The sequence below is a fragment of the Heloderma suspectum genome, chromosome 2, assembly GCF_057233095.1.
Source record: "Heloderma suspectum isolate Gila_16-S chromosome 2, 16-S_ref, whole genome shotgun sequence".
In the NCBI taxonomy this organism is placed as follows: domain Eukaryota; kingdom Metazoa; phylum Chordata; class Lepidosauria; order Squamata; family Helodermatidae; genus Heloderma; species Heloderma suspectum.
Window position 1 is genome coordinate 74,019,351 of NC_139459.1, and position 22,201 is coordinate 74,041,551.

The 22,201-nt window shown below is 43.0% G+C and overlaps 1 long non-coding RNA gene across 1 annotated transcript in view; it reads right to left on the reverse strand.

Moving 5' to 3' along the window:
• Window positions 1-360: 360 nt before the first annotated feature.
• The window catches only part of LOC146352356 (uncharacterized), an 88,991-nt gene continuing 67,150 nt past the window's right edge, over window positions 361-22,201 (reverse strand). The window contains exons 4-6 of the long non-coding RNA XR_014787349.1: window positions 8,465-8,654; window positions 3,324-3,382; window positions 361-1,506 (exon numbers count right to left, since the gene is read on the reverse strand). This is a non-coding gene — a long non-coding RNA (uncharacterized LOC146352356). The remainder of the gene's footprint in view (window positions 1,507-3,323; window positions 3,383-8,464; window positions 8,655-22,201) is intronic.

The window sequence follows — 22,201 nt, forward strand, 5'->3', positions numbered from 1 at the left end:
ATGGGGGCAGGGAGGGGAGGCACTGAGGATCCGCAGGATCCCAAAGCCTCCCAGCTCCCACCCCCATCCCTGTGACTCCACCAAACATGCTCAGAAATGTGTCCAGTGGAATATCCACAGAAACAAGAAGTGATGAAGACGGCATCTGTTGCTCCTGCTCTGCCAGGCATCTCGCATCTGCCTGCACAGCATAGGATTTTTGGAATGCTTCTAAGTCAGAGCACTCCCTGTACACCTGCAGGATTGCTCTGCCCTGGGGGTTTGAAAGAGGTTTAAGGAAAAATAGATATATTTCAGAGTTATTTGGTTGAACAGAATGTTAGTAGACAATCTTGCTAGTAATAAAGTTTTGCTGCTGTTGTAGCCAACTGTGCATTTTAATTACGAAGACGAAAAGTAAAACAAGGATAGGCATGACTAAATACAGAAATAAATGAATAACTTGCCATCCCCAGTGTGTACAGCAAGTATGCTGGAACTGCGACTATTAACTTGCACTTGAAATTCCTAATATCTTTTTCCACCATAAAATGTATAATATGAAAATACACCACCTTGCTATATGTGGAGGAGCAGAACAAATTCCCTCTTTTGCAAATCCTCCCGAAAAAGAAGTCTTTTCCAATTAGGAGTTGCCAATCTCATATATGTCTTTGACATTAAATGGTGATATTATGCTCTCTCTCACTTAGGAGAACATTCAATAACTATAACTTTAGTTGTGCTGTCCCCATTTTGATAAGGACTCTGAGCAAGCAGGCGCTGGTGCCCAGAATAGATACTGAAGTAATTTATGTTCTAATGCTTTATTTGTATGTCCCAAAGGAGTGCCACATTTCACCACATATTTGGCAGCTTACATCTATCAGTATTTATTTTCCTCACAGCTGAGGATGTCTTTGAGATTTGCTCAAAATACACAATTCTAAAACCTGTCCTACATTTCCCTAATATAATCTTCTAATAAGGTAGAGAGTATCAACACATGCATGACCTAATTCTATTTGCCCATTCATTGGAGTGTGCTTTTAAAGGCTACGAGTTCTACATGGTTGGAAGACTAAAAATCCCTGCTCCCGCCCACCAATTCTAGGCCTGTCTTTTCTCTGCTTGCATACTGCTGGAGCCAGTCTTTGTCCATTCTTGGCAACAATGATACTACTTTGAGGTGTGATCAACACTCTATATTCCTAAGCAGAAAGAAAATTGCTTATTGCATCAGAAACTGCTGGCCGCTAATATGTATCTCAGCTACAAATTCTGTGACATGTACCTGATCGGAGAAGCGGGCAACACTGCCATGGAAGCAACCATACAGATAGCTCCAGCAGGTCATTTGCTTCCTTCAAACTTTACTTGGAGCAGACATAGCACAGGTGCTTCCATATTTCTGGTAGCATATGATCTGAACAAAAATCCACATGTTCCAGAGGTAGCTTCACAATCGTTCTCTCAGCCTGGTGGATCTCTCCTTTTTCTTAATTTCTCAAGAATAAATGTTCTTGCCTAGAGGAAAGTTTTACCATTCAGTCTTTTGAATGCATATCTTAATTCTTCTCAATAAAATAATGCTTGTCTATATGCATCTATGTCTTTAATCTCCAACTCCCCTTAACTTTTAAGATGCCAGTTTTTGGAATCACTTACATTAAAAGATCCCGGCTACACCTATGTGGGTCTCATGCCTGAAAGTGTGCACATTCATGCAAATCTGTACATTTGATAACTCTTTACTTCTCAAGTTGGAGTAAACTTATTGCAAATAATTTTAACAAATTTATAACATATCCTGTTTTATTTTGTTTTTTTATAACGAAAACATTGAGGTTATAAAAAGCCTAGAGGTAGGGATGGACAAATATATAAATGTTGGTTTCTTTCAGTTTCTCATTTTTTCAATCTTAAATTCAATTTACCCCAAACTTTGAGAATTTCTCTAGTCTTAAGTTTTGTTCATCCTGAACTTTGAGAATTTTGTTTTAAAAGTTTGCATGAAAATTCATGTGCATGTTTGTGCACATTTCTCCTAACGCATATAGTTTTGTATGCATTTTTGCCTGATACATTTTTTGCAAGCAATTTTCCTAATGGACGGAGCAATCAATGGCCGCTAGTCAGCTGCTAGACAGCCATAGGATATCTGGTTTTCCAGGAACTGACCTCAGAGACTGCGTTCCATTCCTGGAAAACCAACCTCCTCCTACTTCCATGCTGCCTTGTAGGCAGCACGAAAAAACTCCATGCTCCGTGCTTGCAAGAAGAGCACAGAGTGGCCAAAATGGGGTGTGCTGGGGTGGGGAGGGCAGAAATACCTGTACAACACATCCAATGTGTCGTACAGCAGCCTCCTCCCCTGCTCTGCCCTCCACAGCTAGACAGCCGAAAGCGGCTGTCTAGCCGAAAATGCAGGGCAGGAGGAGCGTGGAGGGAGCGATTCCCTCTGTGCTTTTCCTGTCCTGCATTGGATAGGATTGTGCCCATAATGCATTTTTGAACATTATTTCCTGTAATATACACATTTTTTATTTCAACTCCATTGCAAAACTTGGAGAAGTGCAAATGTCAAAGGATAACTGAGTTTTGGTTTGCATAGTGGTTCAAGAAGTGTGAAATTAGGTACATTCACAGTTATTAACTTCATTAAAATGTGAACTGAATGCATTTTTTCCATATCCCTTTCTAGGGATGGGGGAGAAATCCTCCACGGACCCCAGTGAGGCTGGATTCAAAAGAATCCAGCCCCCTGGAGCCCGTGGAGGATTGGAAGACTTACCTCCGCCTCCTGGAGAAATCCTTGCCAGCTGGATCCTCCCCGCCAGCCAGCTCCAGAGTGCCAGCGATACCGCCATTGCTGTATCGCTGGCTGGGCGGATTGACTGCGGCTGCAAATGGCATCTGGGACGCCATTTGTGGCCGTAAAGGCCTTAGTTTAAGGTAAATGCAGCCATAAATGGCTGCATTTACCTTAAATTAAGGCCATTACTGCCACAAATGGCATCCTGGACACCATTTGCGGCCACGCCGCAGTCAATCTGCCCAGCCAGCTATATGGCAATGGCAGCCATATCACTGGCACTTCGGAGCCAGCCAGCGGCTCCATGGACTTGCCACAGAGTGGAGCCAGCCGGTGAGGATTCTGGGAGGGAGGGAGGGAGGGAGGGATTGCCTCCCCCCCGCGGATGCCAGTTAAGGGGGTTTTGCACATCCCTCTCCCTCTCTATTGGTTGAGTAAAGTTTCAGGTCAGCCTCAAAACAGTCAGTTCTTTGAAGCCAGTCCTATTATTTGTACTTTTAAAAGATCTAGGTTCCAGTTTCAACTTTACCATGGGTTTCTTATGTGGTCTTCTCGGCCAAACCACCTGCTCAGCTCAGCTCCTCAACTCTGTGGGAACAACAGTGATAATGATAATCTATACCTCAGAGGAATTTTGAGGGCAAGCATGGTTAAGATTGTACTTGTAGGTCACCCCAATGTATGTTTTAGAGTAACAGCTTTGGGGCGCAATCCTATGCATGTTTAGGCTGAGAAAAGGCTTACAACTTTGCTGGCTGGGGAATGCTGAGAGTTGTAGGCCTTTTCTCTGTCTAAACATGCATAGGATTGTGCCCTTAGTTGATCACATGGAGGCTGTGAGATGGGCTAAGGGGCAGAATCCCATTCCTCTCTTCTATAGTCATTGTGCATGGAGATGTAATATGAATAGATCTGCTGGCTTACTCAAGGCCACCAACTGAGTCTAAGGTAAAAGAATAATACACACTATTTCTGGGCAGTCTTAGATCTCATTTGAAGCTGCATCCAAGGCAAACTTGGGGATCTGGAGTCGCTTCTGTCATTTGGAGACTCACAAGCTTTCTTAAGATTAATGATTACCTAGCTTTCATATGCTTTCCACCTAATTCTCTGCTTTAGAGAGGAGTAGCGGGGAATAACTACAATGGGTTGGATCCAGATGTAGGCACATGCAACTGGACTGGATCATAGAATCATAGAATCATAGAATAGTAGGGTTGGAAGGGGCCTACAAGGCCATCGAGTCCAACCCCCTGCTCAATGCAGGAATCCAAGTCAGAGCATCCCTGACAAATGGCTGTCCAGCCTCGTCTTGAAGGCCTCCAGTGTGGGAGAGCCCACCACCTCCCCAGGTAATTGGTTCCATTGCCGTATTGCTCTGACACTCAGGAAGTTTTTCCTGATGTTCAGTCGGAATCTGGCTTCCTGTAACTTGAGCCCATTATTCCGTGTCCTGCACTCTGGGATGATCAAGAAGAGATCCTGGCCTTCTTCTCTGTGACAACCTTTCAAGTACTTGAAGAGCGCTATCATATCTCCCCTCAGTCTTCTCTTCTCAAGGCTAAACATGCCCAGTTCTTTCAGTCTCTCTTCATAGGGCTTTGTTTCCAGTCCCCTGATCATCTTTGTTGCCCTCCTTTGAACCCTCTCCAGCTTGTCTGCATCCTTCTTAAAGTGTGGTGCCCAGAACTGGACACAGTACTCCAGATGAGGCCTAACCAGTGCTGAGTAGAGGGGAACTAGTACTTCCCGGGATTTGGAAGCGATGCTTCTATGAATGCAGCCCAAAATAGCATTTGCCTTTTTTGCAGCCACATCACATTGTTGGCTCATATTCAGCTTGTGATCGACGACAATTCCAAGATCCTTCTCGCTCGTAGTGTGGTTGAGCCACGTATCCCCCATCTTGTAACTGTGCATTTGGTTTCTTTTTCCTAGGTGCAGAACTTGGCATTTGTCCCTATTAAATGCCATTCTGTTGTTTTCTGCCCAGCACTCCAGTCTATCCAGATCACTTTGAATTTTGTTTCTGTCTTCCAAGGTATTAGCTATCCCGCCCAATTTTGTGTCATCTGCAAATTTGATCAGCATTCCCTGCACCTCCTCCTCCAAGTCATTAATAAAAATATTGAAGAGCACTGGGCCCAGGACTGAGCCCTGCGGTACCCCACTCGTTACCTCTCCCCAGCTTGAGAAGGTCCCATTGATAAGCACTCTTTGAGTCCGATTCTGTAGCCAACTGTGGATCCACTGGATCGTTGTTTCATCTAGCCCACTTAGAGCTAGTTTGCTCATCAGGATATCATGGGGCACTTTGTCGAAAGCTTTGCTGAAGTCGAGGTATATGATGTCTACAGCATTCCCACGGTCTACAAGGGAGGTGACTTGATCAAAAAATGAGATCAGATTTGTCTGGCAGGACTTGTTTTTGACAAATCCATGTTGGCTTCGAGTAATCACTGCATTGTTGTCAAGGTGCTTCCAGATGGATTGCTTTATGATCTGCTCCAGAATTTTCCCAGGGATTGATGTCAGACTGACTGGTCTGTAGTTCCCAGGTTCCTCCTTTTTACCCTTTTTGAAGATAGGGACAACGTTAGCCCTCCTCCAGTCATCTGGCACTTCCCCGGTCCTCCATGATTTCTCAAAGAGAATAGACAGCGGTTCTGAGAGCTCTTCTGCCAGTTCCTTTATGACTCTAGGATGCAGTTCATCTGGCCCTGGAGATTTGAACTCATTCAAAGTAATGAGGTGTTCCTTGACCATATGCCTGTCGATCTCAAGCTGCAATCCTGCCCCTTCAGCCTGTACTTCGCCTTTGCCAGGGGGGTCATAGACCCTCTTTTGGGAGAAGACTGAGCCAAAGTAGGAATTGAGCACCTCTGCTCCCTCCTCCCCACGGTTCTTCCAGCTCCCCAAAAATGCTACACAGAGGATTGGGAACCTTGCTAAATGGGGTGAGGCTATGGTGCAGGGAGAAAGGGAGATCCTTGAAAATTGATCAGAGGCAGCTTCTCTGCCCTTCCATCCACTGAAGGCAGATCCTGGATTCTTCCCACTCTCTGCATACCCGAAGCCCAGTGCTGTGTCGAAATGCTAATGTGTACCCTGTTGAGCATCAGGTGGTGGAAAGACCTGATGAGGTTGGCTTTGGACTCTGGAGAGAGAAACTGGTCTCCTGTGTGAAACACACATCCGCCCAGCCCATTCTATGAACTCTGTTGATAGAAAAGAAAATGAATGGCACACAAGGATAACTCTGTAGAATGTTAACTGTGCTTCTCCTATTGGCTCACATGAAATGGCTGCTTCATGGAGGCTGCTTTAAATTGCTCTTTATAGCAGATGGTTTCCATACCAGAAGTGTCCCACACTAATGGGAGGATTTATCTCTAAACTTGACTTCTTTTGGTGATGGCATGGAGAAATCTCTCAGTTAATGTGACAGAGCTGTTGCACACAGAGAGTTGGATCCAGACTGAGTCATACCTAGAGTAAACCCATTGAAATCAATGGTACTAAGTGAGTCATAAGTCTATTCTATATATGACTACACATGGATCCAGCTCATACACTACATTAATGCAAGAGCCCCCCTGCACATGCACAGTGAGGCCTACCACAGTGTAGACACCTCCAGTTCCTATCAATCACTTGCTGGGATGGGATGGGACTTAACTATACGGCTGAAAGTCAGGAAGTTACTCAGATAGCTGCCTCTACATAGACTATTGGGGGTGGTCAAGATCCATGGGGAAGCAGGTGCTATACTTTCACTGAAGTGTGTGCTCATGCGCAATAGAGAGATTATATATAAACACACACATAGGAAGCTGCCTTATATTGAGTCCAGTATAAGTCCTGCCTTATATCGGTCCACCCAGGCCAGTATTGTTCTCAAGGTTCCAAGCTCTCCCACTGAATAGTGAGACAACAGAGACTCGCTGTGCAATCCACAAAGTCTTGATTCAGTTTAAACATGTCTCCACACCTGTAGTGTCTGTGAAAGCTAAAAGCTGTCCTCTACGCCTAATTAGCTAGACAAAGCAAGGCAATTGCCTATCTACTAAATGAATGGTTTCCCGCTGCACCCAACAGGGTTTTACAGGGCTCCTCCTTCAGGGAGGGTCCTCTTGACCCAACATCTGATTTGCAGCCAAGTGGGCAGACTGCCTCGAACCTCCCCTCAACTCTGCCTGCTTAACCCTGTGGCAGACTCTGGGATCTGTCAATTCTGGTGCCACCCCCCCTGACAAAGGTTGAGTTCCAATGGGGGTGAGGGATGGTCTTTGAACCAGGGCCTCCTGTTTGATAAGCTCCTGGGAAGATTCAGCCCTGACTCCTGGAGAGTCTTGGGGAATTTCCTCCCCAATCACTGTCTTGACTGAGCTCCTTCTCGCTCTGCCTCTGAATCTGACTCAGAATCTCAAACCAAACCAGGGAACCTGGGTTCCATCCTGACAATTGTTGACACTGACTGGCAGCAGCAATCCAGGGTTTTTTTCCAGCCCTACCTGGAGACACCAGAATTGAACTAAGGACCATCTACATGCAAAACAGGTGTTCTACCACTGAGCCATTGCCCCTCCCCATGTGTGTCTCCATGTATAACAACCACACTGGGGCTGGGGATAATAGCAGTGCCTGGAGACTGACTTTGAAACTCTTCCTGCATCCCTTCTTTCTATAATATAGATCAGCCTTCCTAGCCTGGTGTCCTTCAAACCTTTTGGGCTTCAGCCCCAGTTAGCATGACCAATCATCTGGAATGCTGGGAGTTGTAGTCCAAAACATCTGGAGGGCCCCAGGTTAGGGAAGACTGATATAGATATGCATACATAATTACAGTTATACATGGACTCTTTAGAATTAAACCCTCTAACTCCCAGAAGGAATAGGCAGACTGTGAAATGCCTTCCTTTATTTGACATTTCCCTTTCAAAGAGACTGCCTGTATATTCTCAACACATGTTGGCAGAGGGCTGCAGTAATTAGCATGTACAAGGGACAACACTAACAAAAACAAAAGAGAAAACAGATTGCAAATGCAAAATTTGACAGTGTCTTTGATATGAGTGAGTGTAGGACGGCATCTGCTTATAAGCTGTAGGAGAACTGGAAATACATTAATGCTGGGTAGGGAAGGACAGTATCTCTAGTTGTCTTGTTATGCTGTAAAATGGATGCTTGTAAAATTTGGGATACCATGTATTAATCTTCCATAATGTTTATATCCCACCTTTTATTGTCAACAGCATCAAGGCAGTTTATAAAAATAAAGATAACAAAATATAATAAAATATATTTCTAAACAACAACCAGCAAGACAAAATAAGCAGAGCCAGCAGATCAATAAGTAAAATAAAATAAAAACACCAGCTAAGGTTGCAATCCCATATTAATGAAGCTGCACTGAAACCAATGGGACTTACTTCTGAGTAGACATGCATAGCAGTCTCAAACACAACTTAAAGCATGGAAGGGCAGACTTTGCTTGACAATTAAAAGAATAGGGATGGTGCCAGGCAAATACATTTTGTAAGAGAGCAGTACACTGCCACAGAGAAGGCCCTCTCTCTGGTAGTTTCTTGCCTAACTTCCAAAGGTGGCACCTGGAAGAAGGCTTCTGAAGAAGATGCTAAGTGGTAGGGATGTACGAAAGTGACTTACCTTTCGCGGATTATGTTGATGTGGGGGGAGGCATTCCGTCCCTCCCCCCGGAATCCTGGCCGGGGGGGAGGTGCTCTGTTCCTCCCCCCGGAATCCTCGAACGGCCGGCTGTGCTCCGCGGCAGCTCCGCGGAGCAGCCGGCCAGGCCCGGTCCGGATTTCCAGAGCCGGATTTCTGGCCGTGGAGGGCTCTGGGTAAAAAACAACAACAACAACCGTGTATGCAAATGGCGGCGGCTACGGCCGCCGCCATTTGCATTCCTTCTTTTTGGCCGTCTTAATCTATGTAAATATTTACGTAGACTATGACAGCAAAAATCAAGGGGAACGCAAATAGCGTAGCGGGCGCTATTTGCTTCCCTTTTTCATCCACTGTTTTAGCCTACGTAAATCTTTACGTAGGCTAAAACGGCGAATCAAAAGGGGACGCAAATAGCGCCCGCTACGCTATTTGCGTTCCCCTTGATTTTCACCATCATAATCTACGTAAATATTTACGTAGATTAAGACGGTAAAAAGAAGGAACGCAAATAGCGGCGGCTGTAGCCGCCACCATTTGTGTATGAGCTTTTTTTTAAAACCCACCCCCAACCATGATAGGCTATGTAAAGATTTACGTAGCCTATCATGTCTTTTTTTTCTTTTTTTCACAAGCCTGGAAATGGCGGCGGCAGCCGGTCAGAGGACTGCCCGCCGCTGGCGCCGCCGCCGGAGCTGCCGCCGGAGCCACCGCCGCCCGGAAGATCCGCCCCAGGTAAGTATCGTCCTGGGGGGGATCCATGGGGGGGTGGGGGGCAGGCCGTTCCACCACAGATTTCGGGGGGCTGACTGCACTGGCATTCGGCCTCACCGAGATCCGCGGCAGAATTCTCTGACATCCCTACTAAGTGGTGGAGAAGTTAATGTGGGAGAAGGTGGTCCTTTGTATTCATAGCTTTGAGATCTTGTTGTTGTTCAGTCATTAAGTCATGTCCGACTCTTCGTGACCCCATGGACCATAGCGTGCCAGGCCTTCCTGTCCTCCACTCTCTTCCGGAGCGTGCTCAAGTTCATATTCATAGCACTGGTGATACTATCTAGCCATCTCATCCTCTGCCATCCCCTTCTCCTTTTGCCTTCAGTCTTTCCCAGCATCAGGGTCTTTTCCAAGGAGTTTTCTCTTTGCATTAGGTGGCCAAAATATTTGAGCTTCAGCTTCAGTATCTGTCCTTCCAATGAGCAGTCAGGGTTGATTTCCTTTAAGATGGACTGATTTGACCTCCTTGCAGTCCAGGGGACTCGTAAGAGTCTTCTTAAGCACCACAGTTCGAAGGCATCAACTCTTGAGCGCTCAGCCTTCCTTATAGTCCAGCTCTCACAGCCATACATTACTACTGGGAAAACCATAGCTTTGATTAGACAGACCTTTGTCGGCAAGGTGATGTCTCTGCTTCTTACTATGCTGTCTAGGTTTGCCATAGCTTTCCTCCCAAGGAGCAAGCGTCTTTTAATTTCACGGCTACAGTCACTGTCTGCGGTGATCTTGGAGCCCAAGAAAATAAAATCTGTCACTGCTTCCATTTCTTCCCCTTCTATATGCCAGGAAGTGATGGGGCCAGATGCCATGATCTTAGTTTTTTTAATGTTGAGTTTCAAACCAGCTTTTGCACTCTCCTCTTTCACCCTCAACAAGAGGCTCTTTAGATCCTCCTCCTTTCTGCCATTAGGGTGATATCGTCTGCGTATCTGAGGTTGTTGATAATTCTCCCAGAAATCTTAATTCCGACCTGTGATTCATCCAACCCAGCATTTCTCATGATATACTCTGCATATAAGTTAAATAAGCAGGGCGACAATATACAGCCTTGTCGTACTCCTTTCCCAATTTTGAACCAATTGGTCGTTCCATGTCTGGTTCTTACTGTTGCTTCTTGTCCCTCATACAGGTTTCTCAGGAGACAGGTAAGGTGGTCTGGTACTCCCATCTCTTTCGGAATTTGCCACAGTTTGTTGTGATCCACACTATCAAAGGCTTTAGCATAGTCAATGAAACAGAAATTGATGTTTTTCTGGAATTCTCTTGCTTTCTCCATGATCCAGTGAATGTGGGCGATTTGATCTCTAGTTTCTCTGCCTCTTCGAAACCCAGCTTTTACTTCCGCTAGTTCTTGGTTCGCACACTGCTGAAGCCTAGCTTGTCGGATTTTGAGCATAACCTTGCTGGCATGTGAAATGAGCGCAATTGTGCGGTAGTTTGAACACTCTTTGGCATTGCCCTTCTTTGGAATTGGAATGTAAACTGACCTTTTCCAGTCTTGTGGCCACTGTTGAGTGTTCCAAATGTGCTGGCATATTGAGTGCAGCACTTTAACAGCATCATCTTTTAGGATTTTAAATAGCCCAGCTGGAATACTGTCATCTCTGCTAGCTTTGTTGTTAGTAATGCTTCCTAAGGCCCACTTGACTTCACTGTCTAGGATGTCCAGCTCAGGTTCAGTGACCACACTATCATGGCTATCAGGGACATTCAGATCTTTCCTGTATAGTTCTTCTGTGTATTCTTTCCACCTCTTCTTAATCTCATCTGCTTCTGTTAGGTCCCTGCCTTCTTTGTCCTTTATCACGCCCGTCTCTGCACAAAACTTTCCCTTGAGATCTCCGATTTTTATCATATTTTAGCTACATAGCCCCATTCACATTAAAAAGCCAGTTCAATGGGGTTCAGATAGACATTCTGATATACATATAGATATGCATGTTCATTCATATTGAGAGTGTGCAAGCAAGTCTGCTTCTGTAGGTAGGTCTTGCTTATTGGATGGGGAAATATGTCTTTTAACATTCCCCCAAATGAAGGCATATTATTTCTTGGAAGAATAGACAACGGGGCTGGAAAGGCTCAAGAAGTATGACCCCCTGCCTTGAAACAGGACATCTTATCTTTAAAATACCCTAGCCAGATGCCTGTCTATGCTATACTACTACAAAAGTGGGCTTCTGCAAGCTACTTGCAATTCCCTCTTCTTTACAACTATTAAAGATGAGAAGCCCTGTCATCTTTTGTGCAATTCTACTGCAATTCCCTCTTCTGCACAACTATTAAAGATGAGAAGCCCTGTCATCTTTTGTATCTGGTTAGACTGGAGAGTGAAACATAAACCCCAACAATGGAAGGCAGGATCCTTTGCTTCCCCTTCAGCTGTTAAGGAACGCTGATATAAGAATTACTCAGAACAAGTCCAGTTTTGCAAATTCAGTGAGAGTCAGCTAAATTCAGTTGGAAAATTTGAATCATGCCTCCTCCCATCTTGTTTTTAGAAAACGGAGGGCACATTTGTCATAATAAGGCATGCCAATCCCAATGTCAACAGCAGCTGAAGAAAGACCTCAGGCCAAATTTCTATGTTGGTCCTAACGTGTGTGTATGTGTGTGTGTGTATGAATAAAAAAATAAAATAAATGCAATGTATGAAGGGTCCTATATAATGTACTTTACCACCATGAAAGCTGTATGGAATATTTCTTGTATTTGTTAGAGGCCAAGAATCCTATTAGTCCTTCGTTGAACTGGGTCCAGAAATATAATGGATAAATAAATCTTTAGACAGAGAGTGAGTATTTTGCCAGATTTTTTTTTAAAAAATCCTTCTTTTTTTGTAAATGTCTGTTAACTATACAAGCATTAGTGCTATTTTATCTTCAAATGTTCCTTACCTTTATACTGTCCACTATATTGTATATTTCTGGTTCTAGTCATCAACAGTGTTCTTGCTTTCCACTTGTAATTCCTTCTATTGACTTCTCATCTTCAATACAAATTTTATCTCATTCACACACTTCACTCAAATGAAAAATAGTATGAATTTATTTGTTCATACACTTATGAATAAGTGTCATTTAAAAAAAACAACTTGTTTCTTGGTTATCGATCCACTGTCTGCAACAGACATTTGCCATCTTGAATGCTACAAATTATAAATCAAAGTTTTCACTTTAGATTTCTTGTGATCTAATGCAATTTAATGTTGCTTAAAATCACATATTTGTATAGGTTTTGGTTACTTTTGGACTTGCATAGTTTTTGCTTTTATTTATTTACAATATTTATTATTATTTTTATTTACAATATTTGTATACCACTCCATATCCAAAAGAGATTTTGGAGCGATGAAAACAAAAGATAAGTAAAAGAATAAAAGGACTTAACCACCACCTTAAAATCATGCTTTTTAAAAAACAGAATGCTAATAGAAATCATGACTGGTCAATTAAGGAATGCCTCCTGGAACAGTGCTGTTTTCAGGAGGCACCAGAAATAACACAGTGTTGGTTCCTGCCTGACCTCCAGAGGCAGGGAGTTCCAAAGAAAGGGGGCCACCACTCTGAAGGCTCTTCGCCTGATGGACTCCAATAAGGCCATAGGTCCCTGTTGAACCACCAGGAGCAAGCCCTCCAATGACCTCAGTGACCAGGCATGTTTTACACTATTTGTTCTCTGTTTTTCCATATCAGCTTTTTAAAAAATGTTATAAATAAAACAATGGTTTTGATGAGAGAGTAATTGTTTATTGGGGGAAAATAGCTAACCACACTGCTAGTTTTGAAGTGGCTGTGTCAGAAAACACTCTTCTGCCTTCCTCCTCACTGTTTCTCTCTTACGTATGTGCTTGCCTATCTGTTATATACTCACACTGCTTGCACTTTGTCCAGTTTAATCTGTCCTGACTAGAGATGTGAAGGCCTGGGGGAAAAAACCTAGAAAAATGGGGCTGGGGGTGTTTTTTCCCCCCAAGGAACATTTTTGTCTTTTCTGAAAAATTGGAAAAATTGAACAGCTTTCAATTATGAAATATTTAATTTTAGAATTTAAGACAGAGTATTTATATGTTGTTACCCAGCCTTTCCCCTTCATGGATCACTGCCTTGTTGTGGTGAAGGGGCTTGTGGTTATGCTCAAAATCCTACAAGCTAGGCTTCAGTATGTGAACTGAGAATGACCAGAAGTACAAGCTGGGTTTCAAAGAGGCAGAGGAACTAGAGATCAAATCACCAACATTCACTGGATCATGAAGAAAGCAGGAGAATTCCAGAAAAACGTCTATTTCTGCTTCATTGACTACGCTAAAGCCTTTGATTGTGTGGATCACAACAAAATGTGGCAAATTCTGAAAGAGATGGGAGTACCAGACCACCTTACCTGTCTCCTGAGAAACCTGTACGAGGGTCAAGAAGCAACAGTAAGAACTAGACATGGAACAACCGATTGGTTCAAAACTGGGAAAGGAGTACGACAGGGCTGCATATTGTCGCCCTGCTTATTTAACTTATATGCAGAGTACATCATGAGAAACGCCGGGTTGGATGAATCACAGGTCGGAATTACGATTGCCGGGAGAATTATCAACAACCTCAGATATGCAGACGACACCACCCTAATGGCAGAAAGCGAAGAGGATCTAAAGAGCCTCTTGCTGAGGGTGAAAGTTGAGAGTGCGTAAGAGTGGAGAAGACTCTTATGAGTCCGCTGGACTGCAAGGAGGTCTAATCAGTCAATCCTAAAGGCAATCAACCCTGACTGCTCATTGGAAGGACAGATACTGAAGCTGAAGCTCAAATATTTTGGCTACCTAATGTGAAGAGAAAACTCCCTGGAAAAGACCCTGATGCTGGGAAAGAACGAAGGCAAAAGGAGAAGGGGATGGCAGAGGATGAGATGGCTAGATAGCATCACCAATGCAATGCAATGAAGATGAACTTGAGCACACTCCAGGAGAGAGCGGAGGACAGGAAGGCCTGGCACGCTATGGTCCATGGGGTCACAAAGAGTCGGACACAACTGAACGACTGTACAACAGCAACAACAACCCAGCCTTTACTCCCCCAAAAATGATTTCTAAAACCTATGTAATAAGACTTTTATAGAAAGACTAGGGATGTAAAATATTTGGAAATAATGAAGCCATAGGGAAAAATATTTTTAAATCCTGCCTGCAAGATTCCTAACAGTTTTATATAATTTTAATATTATTGATGATTTAATTATATGTTTAACTTTTGTATATTTCTATGTATAGGTTTTAATTGTATATGTTTTTAATGTTGTAAAGCCACCTTGAGTCCCAGTGCCGGGGAGAAGGTGGAAAATAATAATAATAATAATAATAATAATAATAATAATAATAATAGATATCAGCATTAGTTTTTGAGACAAACAAAAAGTAATTTCAGCATTGTGCACTAAGTCCCAATACAGCCTGAAAATGAGATTGTTCTCTGACCTTGAAATGATTAATACTATTCTAATATTACTATTTATAATTCTTAATAAGTTAATGGATTTATTATCCAAGGTAATTTAGAATTCACTTCTAAGCTCATGAGTGTTTTCCATTTTTATTCTGTAATCATTCAGCATGCTTCATATCGATTCATCATATTGCTCCCCCACCACCTTATTTTTGGACACACTTTTGCATTTAGGGAATTTCTCTAATAGTCACCTATTTCTCTGAGGAACATTGTATGCAAAATGATTTATATATTATCAAATGTCTGGTTATGTAGTCACATGTTATTACAACTAAAAATGGTACTAGAAGATGCCTGTGATTTGAATGACCTAGAATCACCCTACACTATGTAATTATGTGATTTTGAAAGACACTTTGCCAAGTTAAACATTGAACAATGATTAATCAATACATAGAGGTGTATGCAAATGGCTTCTTGAAATTCTCCACCTAACATGCAGGCAGAGAAATTTAGGAGACAATTTCACCAAATTTCTCCAGGAGGGGGAGAAATTCTCCACAGTTTCTCCCAGATAGGGTTCTCCATTGTCAGGGCTTGTAGCACAGCTTCTTTCTTTTTTGTTAAGGCATTCTGGGGGGGGGGGAGGTTGTGCTGCAACAGCATCAACTGTCTTGGTAGTAGGGATGGGCGGATTCCCTACCTGCCGGTCCATGGGGAATCCGCCCGTGGGAGGAGGCGATCCGTTCCTCCCCCCAGAATCCTTGTGAGCCAGGTCCTCCCCACAGGGATTCTATGGAGCTGCAGGCCAGCAGCCAGCTCCGTATCGCTGGCCTGGCAAATGGCTACAGCCGCAAGTGACGTAGTGGACACCACTTGTGGCCGTAAAGCCCCTTAGTTTAAACGAAATGCAACCACTTGTGGCTGTAGACATTTGCCAGGACAACGATACGGAGCCGGCCTGTGGCTCCGTGCAATCACCGCAGAAAGAGGCCGGCTCTGTAGGATTCCGGAGGGAGGCAGAGGTGAGTGGTGTCTCCGCCATCCCTACTTGGCAGGTTGGCTCTCAATTTGTATCCCCCACAATGCTGGTGTTGTGTCTAGCTCCAATGAGGAGTTAGTGCTCTACCAAAATCTGTCCTCCAATTTCCTGAAAGTTTTCTCCCCCCATGAAAGAGGCTTCCATTGTTCTGCCTCATTCAGGGTGTTTTATAATTTATTTTTGTGTTGTTTTTGAGCTTATGTTATCACAGCTAGCCTCCTAGGCTGCCTGCACATCCTGATCTGAAAAGGCCTCAAGGGAGGAATTACCTTATGGTGCCTCAAACTCGGCTTTAACTGAAGTGTAAGAAGCTGGGGAGGCTACAGGTGGCCAGACAGATGATCGTACAGTGAAAAGCAGGACACCTGTGCTCACTCCTCAGCCACCTCCTAAGAAAGGTAAGCCCAAGAAACCCAAAACCCAGCCCATGAGGATTTCTCTGAAATTTTTTCACCATTGAATTTCTTTTTGAAAGCAATTTCTTTTCTATCAAATTGAATGAGAACAGTAAAAAAAATGTGGGACAAATTTTCGGCACAGCACTAATCAGTACGTAATTCCTGGACTTCCAGGATTTAGCATTTTTTAGTATATTTTCTAAGCCCATACCCTCTGGGTAGAGCAGTCATATATTGCAGTCCATCAGATACTCGTTAACTCCCTGTTTTTGTACACTTTGTAACCTAACCATCCTGTATATGTCTGAGGGGTCGTGAATTTGAAAGGACTACCAATGCAATGAATATGAACTTGAGCACACTCCAGGAGAGAGCGGAGGACAGGAAGGCCTGGCGTGCTATGGTCCATGGGGTGATGAAGAGTCAGACATGACTTAACGACTGAACAACAACAAATTGTAAAGTAACAGACTGTGCTTACACGTTGTTGGTCAAACTCCAATTTCTGCTTGGAAGGAAGAAACAGGGAAGCACAAAATATTGAGGCTCCTTAACACGTTTTAAATGTTTAAGTATCTGTTAAAGCCCTGGTGAGTTACAATTTACACTTAAAAAAGCCAATATTACTTACCGGTGAGACTATCTATCTATCTATCTATCTATCTATCATCTATCTGAATATCTACCTGAATATCTATCATTTATCCATGTATGCATACGTTGTTGTTGTTGTTGTTCAGTCGTTCAGTCGTGTCCGACTCTTCGTGACCCCATGGACCATAGCACGCCAGGCCTTCCTGTCCTGCGCTCTCTCCCGGAGCGTGCTCAAGTTCATATTCATTGCATCCATGATGCTATCTAGCCATCTCATCCTCTGTCGTCCCCTTCTCCTTTTGCCTTCAGTCTTTCCCAGCATCAGGGTCTTTTCCAGGGAGTTTTCTCTTCGCATTAGGTGGCCAAAATATTGGAGCTTCAGCTTCAGGATCTGTCCTTCCAAGGAGCACTCAGGGTTGATTTCCTTTAGGATGGACTGATTTGACCTCCTTGCAGTCCAGGGGACTCGTAAGAGTCTTCTCCAGCACCACAGTTCGAAAGCATCAATTCTTGGGCGCTCAGCCTTCCTTATAGTCCAGCTCTCACAGCCATACATTACTACTGGGAAAACCATAGCTTTGATTAGATGGACCTTTGTCGGCAAGGTGATGTCTCTGCTTCTTACTATGCTGTCTAGGTTTGCCATAGCTTTCCTCCCAAGGAGCAAGCGTCTTTTAATTTCATGGCTACAGTCACCGTCTGCGGTGATCTTGGAGCCCAAGAAAGTAAAATCTGTCACTGCTTCCATTTCTTCCCCTTCTATATGCCAGGAAGTGATGGGGCCAGATGCCATGATCTTAGTTTTTTTAATGTTGAGTTTCAAACCAGCTTTTGCACTCTCCTCTTTCACCCTCAACAAGAGGCTCTTTAGATCCTCTTTGCTTTCTGCCATTAGGGTGGTATCATCTGCATATCGGAGGTTGTTGATAATTCTCCCAGCAATCTTAATTCCGACCTCTGATTCATCCAACCCGGCATTTCTCATGATGTACTCTGCATATAAGTTAAATAAGCAGGGTGACAATATGCAGCCTTGTCGTACTCCTTTCCCAATTTTGAACCAATTGGTTGTTCCATGTCTGGTTCTGACTGTTGCTTCTTGACCCTCGTACAGGTTTCTCAGGAGACAGGTAAGGTGGTCTGGTACTCCCATCACTTTCAGAATTTGCCACAGTTTCTTGTGATCCACACAATCAAAGGCTTTAGCGTAGTCAATGAAGCAGAAATAGACGTTTTTCTGGAATTCTCTTGCTTTCTCCATGATGCAGCGAATGTTGGCGATTTGATCTCTAGTTCCTCTGCCTCTTCTAAACCCAGCTTGTACTTCCGGTAGTTCTCGGTTCACATACTGCTGAAGCCTAGCTTGTAGGATTTTGAGCATCACCTTGTTGGCATGTGAAATGAGCGCAACTGTGCGGTAGTTTGAACACTCTTTGGCGTTGCCCTTCTTTGGAATTGGAATGTAAACTGACCTTTTCCAGTCTTGTGGCCACTGTTGAGTGTTCCAGATTTGTTGGCATATTGAATGCAGCACTTTAACAGCATCGTCTTTTAGGATTTTAAATAGCTCGGCTGGAATACTGTCATCTCCGCTAGCTTTGTTGTTACTAATGCTTCCTAAGGCCCACTTTACTTCACTCTCGAGGATGTCCGGCTCAAGTTCAGTGACCGCACTATCATGGCTATCAGGGACATTCAGATCTTTCCTGTATAGTTCTTCTGTGTATTCTTGCCACCTCTTCTTAATCTCATCTGCTTCTGTTAGGTCCCTGCCTTCTTTGTCCTTTATCATGCCCGTCTTTGCACAAAACGTTCCCTTGAGATCTCCAATTTTCTTGAAGAGATCTCTAGTCTTTCCCATTCTGTTGTTTTCCTCGATTTCTTTGCATTGTTCATTTAAGAAGGCCTTCTTGTCTCTCCTTGCTATTCTCTGGAACTCTGCATTCAGTTGGGTATATCTTCCCCTTTCTCCCTTGCTTTTCGCTTCCCTTCTTTCGTGAGCTACTTGTAAAGCCTCATCAGACAGCCACTTGGCTTTCTTGCATTTCTTTTTCTTTGGGATGGATTTCGTTGCTGCCTCCTGAACAATGTTACGGACCTCCGTCCATAGTTCCTCAGGCACTCTGTCTATCAGGTCTAATCCCTGAAATCTATTCCTCACCTCCACTGTATATTCATCAGGGATATGATTTAGGTCATACCTGAACGGTTTAGTGGTTTTCCTGACGTTCTTCAATTTAAGCCGAAATTTTGCAAGAAGCAGCTCATGATCTGAGCCACAGTCAGCTCCAGGTCTTGTTTTTACTGACTGTATGGAGCTTCTCCATCTTTGGCTGCAAAGGACATAATCAATCTGATTTCGATATTGACCATCTGGTGACGTCCATGTGTAGAGTCGCCTCTTGTGCTGTTGGAAAAGAGTGTTTGCTATGATCAGCATGTTCTCTTGGCAAAACTCTATTAGCTTTTGTCCTGCTTCATTTTGTACACCAAGGCCATGCCTGCCTGTTATCCCGGTGATTTCTTGACTTCCTACTTTAGCATTCCAATCCCCTATGATGAAGAGGACATCTTTTTTTGGTGTGAGTTCTAGAAGGTGTTGTAGGTCTTCATAGAACCGATCAACCTCAGCTTCTTCAGCATCAGTGGTTGGGGCATAGACTTGAATTACTGTGATGTTGAATGGTTTGCCTTGGATTCGTACTGAGATCATTCTATCATTTTTAAGATTGTACCCCAATACTGCTTTTCCCACCCTTTTGTTGACTATGAGTGCTACTCCATTTCTTCTAAGGGATTCTTGCCCACAATAGTAGATATGATGGTCACCTGAATTAAATTCGCCCATGCCTGTCCATTTTAGTTCACTGATTCCCAAGATGTCGATGTTCAATCTTGCCATCTCATGTTTGACCACCTCCAGCTTACCTTGATTCATTGATCTGACATTCCAGGTTCCTAAACAATATTGTTCTTTACAGCATCGGATTTTCTTTTCACCACCAGACATATCCACAGCTGAGTGTCCTTTCGGCTTTGGCCCAGCCGCTTCACTCTTTCTGGCGCTACTTGGAAATACCCTCTGCTCTTCCCCAGTAGCATATTGGACACCTTCCGACCTGAGGGGCTCATCTTCCGGCATCATATCTTTTAGCCTTGTGATACGTTCCATGGGGTTTTCTTGGCAAGAATACTGGAGTGGGTTGCCATTTCCTTCTCCAGTGGATCACATTTTGTCAGAACTCTCTGCCGTGACCTGTCCGTCTTGGGTGGCCCTGCACGGCATAGCTTATGGCTTCACTGAGTTACGCAAGCCCCTTCGCCACAACAAGGCAGTGATCCATGAAGGGGATCACTGTATGCATACGTACATAAGCTTTAATGGATAACTATTTTGCAATATGAATTTCAGGGGGAAAGGGTTATAGCCCCACTATCCACCACACTGGGGCCCCAATCCAGATCCCCCTGCACTTCCTCTAAAGTAAAAAAGAAAAGAAAAAAGATGCAGCTGCTTGCTAGGTCTTCAAAGTGACGTGTGCTTTGGCCCTAGCCTAAGCAGCCCCAAACAATAATTTAACTGAATGTAGCTTTCTTGGGGTGGACCACTGTGCTGTTAAAAATCCATATTCATAAAAGTATATGTTCATGTTTATTGTTATTATTAAAATACAAAAATAATAAAGGTACAAAATATAAGATTTCAACTGTAAAACAACAAGGAGAGCCCAAACACCAGGATAAGCCAAATTAAAATGTTAGACAAAACAGGCAAGGACCCTGATGGACCAGAGTAAGAAAGGAATAAAGGTCTGCATCCTCTGTGGAGGAGATCTGACACTGACACTTTAAAGTCTGAAAATCATAAGCAGTCAGCACAATTGCCCCGTCATTTCTGGTAATGTGCTCAGAATGATGTACAAGTACCAGGTGCTTTTTGTATCCATATCTGTTAAGGTAGTGTGGCTAGTTGGGATGTGTCAAAGAAGGAAATTAGTAGGACTGTGTGATTTCCCCAACATATTGATGCAACAACTACAAGAAAGAAGATATTCTTAAAAGACTTGAAAGCAGGCATTATCTAAAGCAAAATGTGAGGAGAGAACAGACCCTTTAAAGCCTACAGTGAGAAGTAGGCAACTTGATGAAACGATAGTGCCACTAACATTTGATGTAGATACTAGTCAGGTGAAGGTTTTGGCACCTCTTAGAAGAAACTCCTAGAAGTAAGAATGGCCTCTGATTTACTTATAAGTTCTAGCTAAATTTGAAAGATATATTGGCGCACAGCAAAACTGAAAGAGGAATTACTATGTCCCCTTGGATGGGAAAAAGATTACAGGTGTGGGAACTGCCATGTATGTTCTAACTGTAATCAGATCAAGAATTTTACTAACCCTATTGATATACAGTATTATATTAAAGATTTCTTCACTTGCAATACAAAAGGGGTGATATATGCTGTACTTTAGCATGATGACAAGGCAAATGAATATATGTAAGTATGAACATAAAAGCTTTATAAGAACTGGAAAAAATCATGGTCTTATAGATACAGATTTCAGACATGATGAAAAGCAATGGATGTTGGAACTGTACACAGATTCAAAAAAGGGATAAAACGTATACATACATTAAGAAAATTGATATGAAGTGATTAAATTAAGATATAGGTTGGATGGCAGTGATATAATCAGCAGTTTCATGACATAAATGGTACCAAGAATTGTGAGTCTTCAGTTTTTAATATATTATTTGTTGTTGTTTTGTAGAGGGTTAGGGTTTTAATCTTGTACTTATATTTTATATATCATGTGTGGTTTTGTACATCATTTATATATTATATTTATATGTTGGTTACTGTGTTATGGCATTTCAATTTGTATGACTAACTTTTGTCCTAAGGGAAGGAACTAATGTTCAGAGAACTCAGTTTTGACTTTTCAAAAAACTTTGTTGCTATGCTTGTATTATGTATGTGAACCCTAATAAGGAACTGTGACCCTTTAAACCAGGAATGTGGCCTTCTCATTTAGATGGTTGGATGGTTGTGCCTGCTTAGTTAATGAATTACAGACAACAGGTTCCCTTTTTTCTATGTGTGTTCCAGCTTCTCCAGAGTGGATTTTAAAGTGCATGTAAACAGGCATTTGATTTTTTTCTGTTTGCTTTCTGATGTTTGCTTTTAGAAGTGAGTATAATGTTAACTTAAACATGATATATATTAATATAGACATATTTAATTGAAATGCTGTGCATTTATATTCACAGACTTCCATCAACCTTTTGGCCAGATTTAGAAAAACTGGGGAGTGGAGGGTTGCTGATATAGACTTAACTATTGGGTGAGTTATCATATGCAGCCCAACCCATAATAGTTTTACACCGAGGGGACTGCAAGTAAGGCCAGTGTGTATAAGAATGGAAATGTAATATCTTTATTTTAAGAACATGACTCAAGATTTAGTTAAGCCTG